This window comes from Agelaius tricolor, unplaced genomic scaffold, assembly GCF_023055355.1.
Source record: "Agelaius tricolor isolate 1412-34295 unplaced genomic scaffold, bAgeTri1.0.p SCAF_6, whole genome shotgun sequence".
Taxonomy (NCBI): domain Eukaryota; kingdom Metazoa; phylum Chordata; class Aves; order Passeriformes; family Icteridae; genus Agelaius; species Agelaius tricolor.
Genome location: NW_027269266.1, coordinates 38,176,326 through 38,190,775, shown reverse-complemented (window position 1 = coordinate 38,190,775; position 14,450 = coordinate 38,176,326). Strand labels below are relative to the sequence as shown.

General features: G+C 38.9%; 1 long non-coding RNA gene across 1 annotated transcript in view; it reads left to right on the top strand.

The window, feature by feature from the left end:
• Positions 1–14,450, top strand: part of LOC139591141 (uncharacterized) — a 176,848-nt gene that overhangs the window by 58,783 nt on the left and 103,615 nt on the right. The window lies entirely within an intron of this gene.

Genomic DNA, 14,450 nt, shown 5'->3' with positions numbered 1-14,450 from the left:
GCATAATATCAAAGACAGCTATATGGCAGTGACTCTGAAGGATATCTTTTTATTTAGAGGTCCCCACGAATGTTCATTCTGATATGTCACTGATTGTGCTGTCAGTTCATAGAACTTTCTTTTTTATTTTCTCCTTTAACTTGAGGATTAAATTTCAGTATTAGTCTGAGGGAGCTAAGGTCTCAGTGTTCATACCCTTTTTGGAAACTGTAACTCTGTGGTGGATACCTTGTGAGTTTTGCTGGGTAAATATGAAACTGCAGTGTTAGCTTGCTTCGAGGCAACTGAAATAGGGAGGAGAGGGTGCCTGTACCCCCTCAGTGGGTAGGCACATCTTGCACTGCCAAGATTTTCCAAAATGGTTAGCGGCTGAAGGTGTTTTGGCTGGTGGGTGCCACAGCTGAGATAGCTTATAGTGAGCCTGATTTTTGGAAAATAGCCTTTGAAACTAGGCTTTTAACAACAAGGCTCTAACACTCTCAGATTTCTGGCAGTGTGCTGCCTTGTATTCCTCCTTGATTTTTGTAGCCCTCACTGTGGACCATCTCTGGTGACTATCACAAAGGCCATCTACGTTGAATGTTAATTTAAGTGGTACTCGGGATAGATTCACATCCTTTACATAGCAGCCACAAGAGGGGGATGTGGAACACTCACAGAATATTAGGGTTTAGTCCTCTCACAGTTGTCAGTTTTATCGGTACTTTCTCTGATTTTTACCATCCATCCACTTTTACCACCTGGCTTATTTTTCTGGAGATCACGGCTTGCAACAGCTTGTTTTAGTTAGGAGAAACCTTTAGCGGGGGTTCAGATGGAAATATTCTGTCACCTAAAATTGACCCCCTTTTGCTCTTTAATAGAACAGTTACAGCTGTTTGACACTTTCAGAGAACTGTGCAGCTATCTCAGCACAGAAAAAGGGGTTAATGGAACAACATGGGTTTTATTCCAATAAACAAATTCTAATTGATACATAGATTGTAATCACAGGAAACCTTTTTTATTTTACAGCAGCTGTGCTATAATGGGCTATTTTAGGGGCAGAGTAGTACATACTGTAGAAAATTTGTACATGAGGGCAAAAGGAATAGACAATTGCTTTTGGGGACTGTGTAGATTAGTACATCATTGCATACTAACAAAGTGCTAATTGCTCCTTTTGACCACGGGCCCAGTTTACAGAGCTTTAGCACAAATGTGTCCTGTACACTAAATTATAAAACTAACACTGCATTATTTCTCTCTACAGCTTGCAAATTCTTGCAAATGACTCAGATTGCAAATCCTGCATTTACTTTGTGGCAGAAACAGTAAAAGCAAACACTATACACATATTTGTATAATTTTAGGATTGTTTTAATACTGTGTATAATTTCACAAGTAATTTACATCTACTCAGTATGTTAGCCGAAAACAAATAAGCGTGAACTACTTTGAACAGGTTGTTGGTATGGATTTTATAGAACTTTTAAAATAGCAGCTGTTTAGAATAATTGTCAAGTATTTAATGATCATTTAATAACTGGGAAAAAGAAAACCATGCAGAACAATCTCTCTTCTTTATCTTCATTAGAATCACACTCAGAATGGCTGATGTTTTAGTTCAGAAAAACAGTATTTTTTCAGTATTCTCTGCAACTTTTGTAGAAGTCCAGAATTATTTGCTTCCAGTCTTTCCACCCCTCAAACAGAATAGAAAGAAGCATTGCAACAAGACACATGCAGAGTCAATAGGAGACCTCACTTGCTTGGAAAGGCATAAATCTACAGGTGTCACTCCCATTCTGCTGCACATCATTTAAGCCTTTTATGTACCAGCTCTTGATTTTGATTTTTGGCTAGCAGGGAAATTTGAAGATTGGGCTTCTTTCATGTATCTCTTTTGGTTCCTCTTGTCTTCTCATACAAGAATTCTTATAGGTCTGACAGTCTCTTTGTATAAGCAGCCTGGCACTAAGTGAATTTAACATCCACTGTAATTTAATTCCAGCTTTGCAGATTCTTCATTTTGGATCTTAAGAACTGAGTACTAGAGATTGAACCTGAGACTTCAGTCATGTGCTGTAGTATGTGAGATTGGGGCATGTATCAAAGTATTTTACTTAGGAAAAGGTATTTGGTAAGGGAAAAGAAAAGATGCTGTAGGGAATAATAGAGTTTTGTGAAAAGAACAGACTAAAGTATTGCCTAGGTTTTCCTTTCACGCATTGCTAAAACAATGTGAATACTGAATAACATGAATTCTACTCTCTAGTCTATTTTTTTAATAAACAAGATGATTTAAAAAAAAAGACTAACTGAAAAGGACAGGTATGTGTCACCATAAGGGCACTCTGTGTCACAAAGCAAGTATGCCTTAGTTCCAGCCAAAACAACCACCCACTCAGGGTACTGAAGGGTAGGCATGCTGTTATGACCCAGATTCAAATGGTGAAAGTAGGAGTGAGAAAATGAAAGTGTTAATAATATTTCAAGCACAGAACTAATGAGACAAGAATTTCTGGGATTCCCCTTACATTCCTATTCTCTCTCAAAAGGAAACTGTGGAATTCCCTCAAAAAAAATAAGAAAAAAATAAAAAAGTCTCTTTGGCTTATCACCAAATGTTGAATATTTTGACTGAGTAATATGTGGCAGAACTGTGCACCTGTCCTGACTGGAAATATATGTGTGAATACTGAAGAGGAATAGATGAATTGAGAAGTATAAAATATTGGAGGACTTGAAACTTTGACTAGTGCTGAAACATTTTTTGTAAATGGGAAAAGATTTGTCATTTAACATACTGACATACTTCTTTGTTTTGCTGCAGCTGACATAAGTTTGAAAGACAATAAATCTGTTGCAGACATCAACACAAAACCAGCAGCCTACCCCACCAAATAACTTGCACAATGGCATTTTGGAAAGGATGGAACATATGTTTACCATATGGCTGCAAAAACTTCTTTTTCTTACTCCTTGTTGTGCCTAATTCAGTTCATTCTTATTAGAACAAGCATTTTTATGTTGCTGAATTTATGTTGCATATTTTATGTTTTATGGAAATATTAGGAAGCTGTCCAACTCAGATAGGCTTGGTGTGATATTAGCACTGAATGTGATTACAGAAGAGTTAATATGAGCAAATTCAATTGTTTTACAGTAGTTTCTTTTTTAGTTTTTAGTTAAGTTTAATAATTGAGAAATCAAAGCTTTATCAGACTCTATCAGCTCCTATGTTGAACAACATTCATAGATACAAGTTACTTGATTTATTGCAAGTGTATTGTAGGGTAGATTCTCTATAATGGAAATAAGGATTGCAGCATCAAGCTTTCTGAAAATTTCTGCTCTTATGGAAGTCCTGTATTCAACCTATTTTCACATAGTAAGTGTAGGACAGTATCTGATAGTCCTCCTTCCTTTAATTTGTTCAAACTTAAGTGGGTTACAGGGCTGCCACTCCTTTTTTTCTGTTAATATTTTTTTCCTTTGATGTAGGCAGCTTTTGGGTTGGAAAGAATGAGAATCATTAAGTCATAGAATTAGTTAGGTTGGAAAAGATCATGAAGTTCAACTGCCAACCCAGCACTGCCAAGTCCACCATTAAACCACATCCCCAAGTGCCACATCTGCACATCTTTTAAATACCCCCCGGGATGACATCTCCACCATTTCCTGGGCAGCCTGTTTCAGTGCTTGGGAAACCTTTCAGTAGAGAAATTTTTCCTAATGTCCAATCTAAACTTCCCCTGGCACAACTTGAGGACATTTCCTCTTGTTCTATCACTTGTCACCTGGGAGAAGACACTGACCCCCACCCAGCTACACCCTCCTTTCAGGCAGCTGTAGAGAGCAATAAGGCTCTGAGCCTCCTTTCCTCTGGCCTGACCACCCCCAGCTCCCTCAGCTACTCCTCATAGGACTTGTCTTTCAGAACCAGCTTTGTTACCCTTCTCTGGATGCACTCCAGCCCCTCAATATCTTTCTTGTAGTGAGGGGCCCAAAATTGAACACAGGATTTGAGGTGTGGCCTTACCACTAGTTCAGGGAGACTAGTGGTAAGGCCACACTCACTGCCATGGTCCTGCTGGCCACACTCCTTCTGATACAGGCCAGGATGCCATTGGCCTTCTTGGCCACCTAGACACACACTGGCTCATGTTCAGCTGGATGTCAAGCAGCATCTCCAGATCCTTTCCCATCAGGCAGGTTTCCAGCTGCTCTTTCCTAAGCCTGCAGTGTTCAGTGGGGTTGTTGTCACCCAGGTGCAGGACCCAGCACTTCATCTTGTTGAACCTCACACAACTGGCCTTTTCCCCTCATTCCAGCCTGACCAGATCCCTCTCTAGAGCCTCCTTACCCTCCAGCAGATCAGCACTCCTGCCCCACTTAGTGTCATCTGCAAACTGACTGAGGGTGCACTCGATCCCCTCATCCAGATAATTGATAAAGATACTAAACAAAACTGGCCCCAACACTGATCCCTGGGGAACACCGCTTATGACCTGCTGCCAACTGGATGCAACTCCGTCCACCATCTTGGCCTGGCCATCCAGACGGTTTTCTTTCCCAGCAAAGCATGCACCTCTCCAAGCCATGAGCAGCCAGTTTCTCCAGGAGAATGCTGTGGTAAACAGTGTCAAAGGCATTTCTGAAGTCCAGGTAGACAACATCCTGGACAACAGCTTTTTACTCAGCCATTAGATGGGTCACCATGTCGCAGAAAGAGATCAGGTTGGCCAAGCAGGACCTGCCTTTCATAAATGCATCCTGATTGGACCTGATCTCCTGGTTATCCTGTACGTATGATGGCCGTGTCATGAACTAATGACATTTCCTATATTTCCCATCACCAAGGTCAGGCTGACAGGCCTGTAGTTCCCCATATCCCTCATCCAGAACATCTTGTAGATGGGCCTTGCATTTGTTAAGGCCCAGTCAATCAGGACCTCCCTGGTTAGCCAGAACTCCTGGGAAATGAGTGGCTTGATGAGTGGCTTCCATGAGCTCCCTTAGTTTCCTTGAGTGGATCCAATCTAGCCCCATAACTTGTATTTGTCTAAGTCGTATAGCAGGTCACTAACCATTTCCCATTGGATTATGGGGGCTTCATTCTGCTCCCCATCCCCATCTTCCAGCTCAGGGTACCAAGGGAATAGCTAGTCTTTGCTATTGAAAACTGAGACAAAGACATTAAGTACATCAATCTTTTCCTCATCCTTTGTCACTACATTTCCCCCCACATCCAGTGAAGAATGGAGATTCTCATTAGTCCTCCTTTTCTTGCTGACATGTTTTTGGAAATATTTTTATGTCCCTTGTGGCAGTAGCTGGACCAAGTTCTAGTTAGGCTTTGGCCCTTCTGATTTTTTCCCTGCATAACATACTTGCAGTCCTCCTGAGTTGTCTGCTCCTTCTTCCAAAGGTCATAAGCTCTCCTTTTTTTTCTCTTAATTACCAGCCCTTTGTTGAGCCAGACCAGTCTTCTTCCCCTGCTGGCTCATCTTTTGGCACAGGGGAACAACCTCCTCCAGCACCTTGAGGATTTACTTCATGAAGAATGTCCAGCTTTCCTGGACTCCTTTGTCCTTCAGGACTGCCTCCTTAGGGACTCTGTAAACCAGGCTCCTAAACAGGCCACAGTCTGCTCTCTGGAATTCCAAATTAGCAGTTTTGCTGACCCCTTCCTAACTTCTCAGAGAATTTAAACCCACCATTTTGTGATCTCTATGCTCAAGCCAGCCTTCAGCCATCATGTCACCTACAAGTCCTTCTCTGTTCACAAAACAAGAAAAGGCAGTATGTGGTTGGTTGTTTACAATATTTAGAATTACTTCAGTAAATACGACTTTTGTGAAAAAACAGATGATTTATTTACATTCTCAGTAGTGCTTGCAGAGACACTCCCTTAAGATAGAGCATAAATTAATTAGAAGTGGGGCTCAGGGGTGACTCGTTAGCCTGTTTTCCTCTGAAGCTTTTCGGTGTTTGCAGGAGAGGGTGATGGAAGGTTGAGGAGGAGGAGCAAATTATCTCCTTTTGTGATGCCTCTTGTGAAGGCTTTTTCTCCCACTGACTGAGCACAGATATTGAAAGTCTGTTCTATCTCCCAAAAGTCTGATGTCAACATCAGATGTCATCCACAGCAACAGCAGCAGCAGCCGCTGTGACAGCAAAAGGCAAACAGTGCAAGATGTAGCCAAAATGTTAAAGTCCCTGCTTCCCTCCTCAGGGCTAACAAGGCACGCAGAGACCTATATTCTGAACTTGGGACACAGCTGTTAAAAGCACTTTAGTTTTCCAACCTGTGTTTCTGGAAAACTTTGTGATTGCAAGTGGTTTGGACAAGTCTGGCTTTTGAAGCAAAGCAAAAATGGAATTCTGTAAGTTTGAACGTGTAACAACTGAGTAAGAATGGCAGAATTTCACACCTCTTAGTTCAGATTTTCAAAAGAGGCAAAGTAGTGCTCCTGGTATTTTAACTCAGCTTTGTAAAAAATAAAATAAAATTAAAAAAAAATAAAATACTATATGGATGGAATTAAATGAACCCTATAACACATCCCAGAAACCATTAAAAAATTGCAGCTGCATAGAAATTTTCATTTGAAGGGACAGTTTGAAAATGGTTCAGTTCATGTAAAGGCTATTTATTAGTCTCATCACACTTCCTGGTACAATGGAACTGTTAGTAATATATAGCAGTATTGGAAAACACTTTGAAATGACCCTTATCCAAGGACTGGAGTGAGTTGCCTTACAGTAGGTTGTCATGCTGTTTCTTTTTCTTCTTTTTTTTCAGCTGCCATCTGTGCTCCAGAATTTAGGTTTTCATTAAAGCAAAAATCAGCTGTAAGGGTTTCAGTCTCATTCACATTAAAACCCCTTGGAACAACTGAGAACTTGATCATATAATTACAAAGAAAAACTTAGTAATTCCATTCCCTTCTTTTCCAGTTTATATGTGACCCTCATCAGTTTAAAATCTATCAGTGCTGGAACTGTATAAACCAAATACCAGACATTGTAATGAAGCTGTTTTGCCCTTCTGCAAGCTTGCAGTTGTATCTCTGAGAAATAGAAATGCCCCATTAATCTGATTGCAGTATCAGCCTGGAGATCTAATGCCATTAACTTGTCAACTTCATTAACCATTTCATTGTTTATTGAAGTGTATGGCATTAGGTGTATAGAGAATGGCACAGGTTGCTTTATGCAGTAAACATGAGTAACTGGAGAGATAAATTACCATCAGTCTGAATTGCTAATTAAGGAAAAATATAAAATTTCCTGTAATAAATCTAAAAATGTGTTTATTTTAAATTGGTTTGGTTTGTGGGTGGGCTTTTAGGAACATTACTGCATTTTTCCTATCCTTGTGTTTGTATCATTTTGAATTGTTAAAAATTCAAGTGCAAAAAACCCCCAAAACCCTACTAGTAATAATATTACATTGATACCATTATTCAAAATGTTGGGGAAACTTGTTAGTGGGTCAGGTGTTGGTTTTGTAATTCATGTCAAAGAGGCCACCTGGCTGTGCTGGTATCAGTGTATATCCAACTTGTTATTGGTGCTCAGAAAGAGATGCCATTGTGAATTGTTACAAGAACAACTGTATATTGAAAAACAATCCCTGAATTTTCTTCTCAATGTTGGCATGTTTGGGGGGGATGGAGGCGGGGTTTAACCCATTTTAAGCTAAGTTGTTTGCCTGCTGTTTGTTGATATTGGTTTCCCATTCAAAACCACAGTCTTCTTACTGTTCCAAAAAGATTTTTTAAATGGCATTGGCAAAACCAGGCTCAGTAGAACTCCATGAAAATTAAAGTCTTTTTATTATTCTGAAAGTTTGCATTCTGAAATTGTTTACTCTTTTCTGGATAGCACTCAATTGGATCTCTCAGATATTTCCTTTCCGAGTTTCTGGGATTTGGGGAGGCAGGAGGGAAGGGCTCTATTCAAAATACTAACCAGGAATGACCTGATTTAAATTGTAGAAATTGACACTTACAAAGCTCAACTCATGTTTGCACAGCCCTTGGAAGCAGTATAATTGCTGAGTGCAACATAATTGTTAATTATTTGGCTTCGGGCAAGATAAAAATAGCAGTGTGCTCACACTCTTCATTGGTAGGAGACACCAGGAATCACAAGATTTTTAAAATACTGTACTGTATAGGCCAGTTAACCAAAAAAAAAAAAGGTGTGGGGGAGAAATCCTGGGATTCTGAAACATGACTCTGCTAAAGCAGTGTTTTATGGAAGATTTGTGTGATAATTTAAGGTAAAATGCTCATCATTAAGCTTCATATTGGCTTGCAAATGGGCAATAGCAGTCCTGCTGGCATTAAAGATTGCAAGGGAGGTTGATGGGTAGGAAACCATTCAGAAGATTGTTTTTCCTTTACTAATACAACACAGAATGATGCAACCAACACTGGTAAAAGGAAAAAAGAGCTTTGAGAGCAGAAGCATCAGTCAAAGAGGTGGTGCAGGTCATTCAGTTTCCAAGTAAATCCCTTAGAAACTGGTGAAATTGGTGAATAATATTTTACTGAAATGGTCTCTTCAGAGTTGTCAGTGGAACAAGGTGGGAAATTGTGGTGTCAGCCGCATGCTGCAGGTGCAGTTCTTCCTGAGGCTGTCTAACTTCTTGCCAAATGAAGACTAGAGAAGTAAAAGAGGCTTAAAGCTCCTGAATCTCCTTGCTAACCTGTGACAGATGTTCTGGGGTGAAATGCTGATTCAGTTAAGTCTGTGCCAAAGCTCCAGCTGCCTTCAGTGGGAACTGGGTTTCATCCATGTTTTTTGCCCTTAGTAAAGGAGACACCATGAGTGCACTTAGGCATCTCTGTGGGAATCACACTTAGTTGTAGCTGGGCAATATCTGATCAACATGGAGCTGTGCTGTTTACCTGGCATCAACACCCATCTTGTGTCAGCTCCATGTGTTGTCTTTCATTTTCCCTGCTCTGCAGCTGTAACAGAGCTCACCTGTCCTGAGAAAGTCAGAGTTTCCTCTCCCGTGGTCTCCTGTGTAGATTCTGATCCACAGAGATGGAAGGGGTTTGTGGATCATACTCACCACTGTGCCACAGAAAATTATTACAGATTCTGTTTGCTGTGGACGTGGACAGACCTGGAGTTTTGCTACCATAGTTGCTCTGGTCTCCAAAGGGATTTTTAACTTTCAGCCCATGAGTATCTGCAGGGCAGGAAGAGATGATATGAAATGATACCCAGAAAAGATTTAGTTCCTCATCTACACACTCCAGTGCAAAATGAAATAGTGAAGAAAAGCAATTTTCATATAGCTGTTGTAATTGAGAGAGGATATAATTTCACACTATCAAATCCCTATGGAATTGTCAGGCCTTATATTAATTTGGTTTTTATCACACAGAACACTGTGCACCAGTATAAAATAAACAACCTGGTACTTTGAAAGGAATGGTACGTATGACTTATTTGTGGGTTTCATGTTGGAGATATTATTTTTTTTATATTGGAGGTAGTTTCATATGCAAAACTTCACCTGCATCAAATGACTCAGACCTAATACAGCAACCCCAGTGAGAAAGCTGCTTGGTAAATGATGACCTGCCAGAGACATATTGATTCAAAGCAGTTTGAGTACATCTTATGTGACTCATGATTTCAGTCACTGTCTCTCTGCTGAGTCTAGCATGTGTGCAATATAAAAACATTATTTTGCAAAGCCTTTATAGATCTGAGAGCTATTTAGCAGCACAAATTACAAATCTGGTGGAAATCTGGTGGAAATCTCTTAATCTAGTTACTTTTGTTATCATGTAGCTTGTCAAAGATTAACACAAATCCAACACAATGCATGTGTTCAGTTGCTAACATGTAATTTTTTATGGCTGGCCAATATTATACCTTTTGTGGAAGCTTCATGGGGATCTTTCTCTTGGGCATAGTAATTCTAGCTGCTCTCAACTGGTTTGTGTCACAGCCTTGCAGATTACTGCATTTGTCAAAGGAACAAAGGGAAAAGTAGCTAGAACACTGCGTTGCTGATGGGTTTACTGAAGAGGGATATTCAGGGGAGCTTTTGATATTTTTTCTCTCTTTTTCTAATGTACAGTGGGACTTAGAATATTTAACTGTTACTGTAGAGATATTTATAGTTCAAAAAAACTCCCTCAAATTTAGCTGTCTTTTATATGCAAAAATGTATGTGGATGCTTAAATGTAGGTGGAGTCATAGATTAATCAGATCAAATAGCTATAGACCTTTAAATAGTGCTGAAGTCAAATATGGCCTATATGCCACCTACTAGCCAAGACAGATCAGTAGACATGAAACAAAAATGACTGATTGACCCATTGGATGCAATGTTAAAGGAATTAGAATTTAAGTGATGACTTAACAAGGAAACAAGCAAAAATAAACTGAGCTTTAATTGTCCTGATACAGAAAGGCTGTGGAGAAATTTTTGAGAGAAAGATGATTAAGAGCTGCAAGAATAGACATTATTTGAAATTCCTTTGAGAAGTATAAAAAGCAGAGATAATCAAACTCATATCACAGATTTGGAACATACTATCATTTCCAGATGATATTTTGCATAATTTTCATAGACAAGGGTTTCTAATGTAATGATTAGAAAATTCTATAGGTTCACTCTAGGTTTAGGTGGAAGAACTAATTCCCCAAGTGGATAAATGTATCGGCCAGATCAATACAGCAATGACAATGGGTATTTTAAATGCTAGGAAGAAAAAATGGCTATCTGTATGAAAGGCAAAATGTGTTAAAATAATTTAAATAGTAGAACCATTCAAAAGTCTTATTTAAACCATGAAGTGTACTTTTCTATATAATCAAGTATATAGCTATAGAAGTAGACTCCAGTGGGTATGTCTGTTCAGTTATTGCCTAAAACATGAAGTTTAAGTGAGTTATTGTGGAAGAAACAGAAGTCCTACTTCTATGTTGACTCTTTTTAGTTCATTCCTGCTGAATTCCCTTGGGATGTGATAGATATAATCTCAGCCACCAGGAAGCAATACCAGCAATAGCACAGTTCTAAGATGACTGAATTATAAGCCAAGAAAAAAAGAAATTCCAGCTGGCCAAATACAGAAAGTATAATTCTGTCAGGTTTTTAGTCTTTATGTCTCTGTTACAAATGAAAGTAGTATAAAGAAAGTCTGTTGTTTCTAGCTCCTGACTGTACTAAAATATTGCTCCCATATGAACATGTTGAAAAGCCTCTCTGCTATATTGGTGGTATTTTCATTTAATTTTGTTCATATTCCACGTGCAGATTCATAATTCTGTGTTCCAGCTTTGATCACAAAGTATGCCCATCTAGCAGTTAGTTGTCCAGGCCATGTTGCCTTACCTGATTTACAAGAATGTTGCAGAAAATAGTGGCAGAACATAAGTGACATTTAATTATGGCACAGGTACTGCTTCTATCCTTGTCTGGTGCTTGTCATAGATGGAAATTAGATTTGTCTGACCTGATTTAATCTTAACAAATGTATCATAGCTGTTGTTTTTCTCTTTATTGGTGCCTGGATTTGTATGTGATTATTAATTGTGCTGAATTAGGCTGGCCAGCTTCTAGGTACGATTGTGTGGTTGTGTTTCCAAAATGAACTTGGGCTGTCTTGTTTTCCTCCTTCAACATTATTTGCTTCTTTTTTTCTTGCATGGCATTGGTGTCTACGCAGCCACACGCTAAGTAAAATTAAGGATTTGTTCCCGCAGAACTAATGCAGCTTTGAAGAGTGGAGTAAAGAGGGAATGGGAGGAATTTTCAGTTTCAGACAAACTGGTTCCTTGACTTGGCTTACCACACAGCTGAAAATAGTAAAAATAACAGTGCTAACACTAGGGAGGTGGACAGATACGTGGGACAAAGTATTACTGCTCTGTCCATTGACTGCATACACATATACTGGGTTAAAATTATTATCAGCTCTTCTTTCTGCCTGTACAAGCCAGCATGCTGGTTACTTATTTCCAGACTTTTGGCACCCCTTTTATCCTGAAGGTTGTAAAAAATAATTTCTAATGGGCTTAAATTACTTTATCCAGTTCCCTATGAGCTCTAGGCCATAGTGATTTTCACCAGGTATATGTAATTTAGTAACCTCTAATTTATCAAAGTAACCTCTGGCTTGTTCTCTTCCCTCCCTAGCCCGAGTTCTTGCTTTACATCACTACATCAGCCCTCTGGTCATTGCTAATCCTCTGAGGCTGCAGCTTCATGTTTGTTGGCTAAATAGTATTCCTGTCCCAGTTGCTCTGGTGTTTGTCATAGGACATCACCCTCTGAGTTGTCCTGGTGCAAGTGGCTGTGAGTCAGTTTTGTGCATGAAATCAGGGAGTTGATCCAAGTTGTAAAAGTCATGCTTTATTAATTGTTTTCTTTCAACCCAAATCCCCAAGGGGAGAACATGCCAATGAAAACAAGCCAGGGGTTGGGAATACCTTAAGCCACTGACCACTTTCTATTGTAAAACAAGACCCTGCAAAGACTTCAGCAAAACAGCTTTAGACTTACATGATTACAGCTGAGATTAAAATCTGGCCTTGCTGTATCCAACCATCTGTTTCCATCACAAGAAAAGAGACTCAGCAGGAATATTTGCAGTTTTGAGGACAGGATTCTGGTTTCATTCCTGTAGTTACATATCACAAATAACTCTATTGCTGGTGTTACAGTTATTTTCTGGTTTATTCCAGTGTATATTATTTGGGAACCTACTCTCCAGAAAATTATAGAATGAAAGTGCTTTGGACAGCCCTCAATTTTAGTTTCTCCAGGTTTACACCAATATAACTTCAGTGGACAGCTTTGGATTTGTACAAATCTACCCCAGAATACGGTGTTTTTTAAAGTCGTATGAAATGTATATAATTTTGTCTCAACAGCTTTGGAGGAGTGTACTTTACTGCTATCTTCATAGTCCTAATTAAATGTGACATTTTTTCACTCCTTGAATTTTGCTCATCTCTGAAGTGACCTGCATAGGTAATGTATTAAATCTATGAAGGAAAAAACACACAGATGCCGATACTTTTATTTTCTGCAAATCCATGTAAAAACATATAAAATAGAATTGAAAATGCATACAGTGAGATTAATTTCAACCAAATTTATCAACCCTCGGGAATATCATCTTGCTGACCATTGTTTGTTAGCAGTTACAGAAAAAGTTTTATTCTCAAAAACATGGATAAGAATTTTGACTAAGTTTCTACATTTTCTGCTGTTCCTTTTTATCTGCTCCTACTACTTATGTCTGGTGCAGTGTCACCCACAGATTAATGTCACCACCAGTATGATGAAGTACACACTTCAGCTTCTTGATAAGAATTAAAATAGCTGGGGACCAGTATTTATAACACATGATGGAGGAAAATGTTACTTATCTCTTGATTTAATAGCTAAAAGAATAGCAAAAGATCAGTGATAAAATTCCCTATTCCTTTTTATACATCTGTGGGCTCATGTTTACCTTAAATGTGATGCACAATTTGGAATGGCTTGGCAAAGTTTTGTCTTTTTGTCTGATTTGCATACCTCTTTGAACTTGCTAACTATCCTATATATAGGATATATTTATTCAGTATATGTTTGTTTTAATAGTGTCATCTTTTTCACCCCATCATTCCTCCTCACCTCATACCACAGTCCTGATTTTGCCTCCATTTTCATTTTGTATCTTCCTCCTGCTGTTGAGTAGATTTGCATATAAAATAATTCATAAATACATCAGAGAAAGAATATCATTTTTTTGCCAGTCTCTGCTCTGGAAGCCAAATATTGGGAATATTTACAGATGTTCCTCTCTTTACATCTTCTCCTCCTTCATCATCAACCATTCTCACTACCTTCTTCTGACCACACAGGAACCATCTGTCTTCCTTGCAGGCTTAGCTTCAGTCTCTCTGCTTCTGCAACTTCAGCATCCTTCTCAAGGCCTGATTCTTTTTTCCTAAAATTTCCTAAAAGGCACCATCAGCAGAGCTGGCTTCTTCCTTCTTTATAGACCAAGGCAAATTCTACACTGAATCTCTGCATGCCTCTCAAGGAGTTATACTGCCTAGATCTCATTCTGAAGGAGAATGCTAATTTCCCGTGGATGCACATATAACATGACAGAGTGCTGAAAGAAGATACCACTTATTAGACTGTTAATCCACAGACAATTTGTGTGGTTATTTCTTTTCTCTAATACATCCTAATACCTTCTAAAGCACTCCTGTTTTCAGGATCTTTTTTTTTTTCAGAATTTGTTGTGGGTCATGATTGTAATTGTTGCAGGTCATCACTGTAACCCAAAGAATGTAAAAACTATAAGTATTGTATTTGGTATTCATCAGAATGTATGATCTGTACAAATTTTTCCCATGTGCTATAGTTCTGTTTTTAATAGCTCCGGGGAAATTCCCAGGAGATGTGTGTGGGTTAATG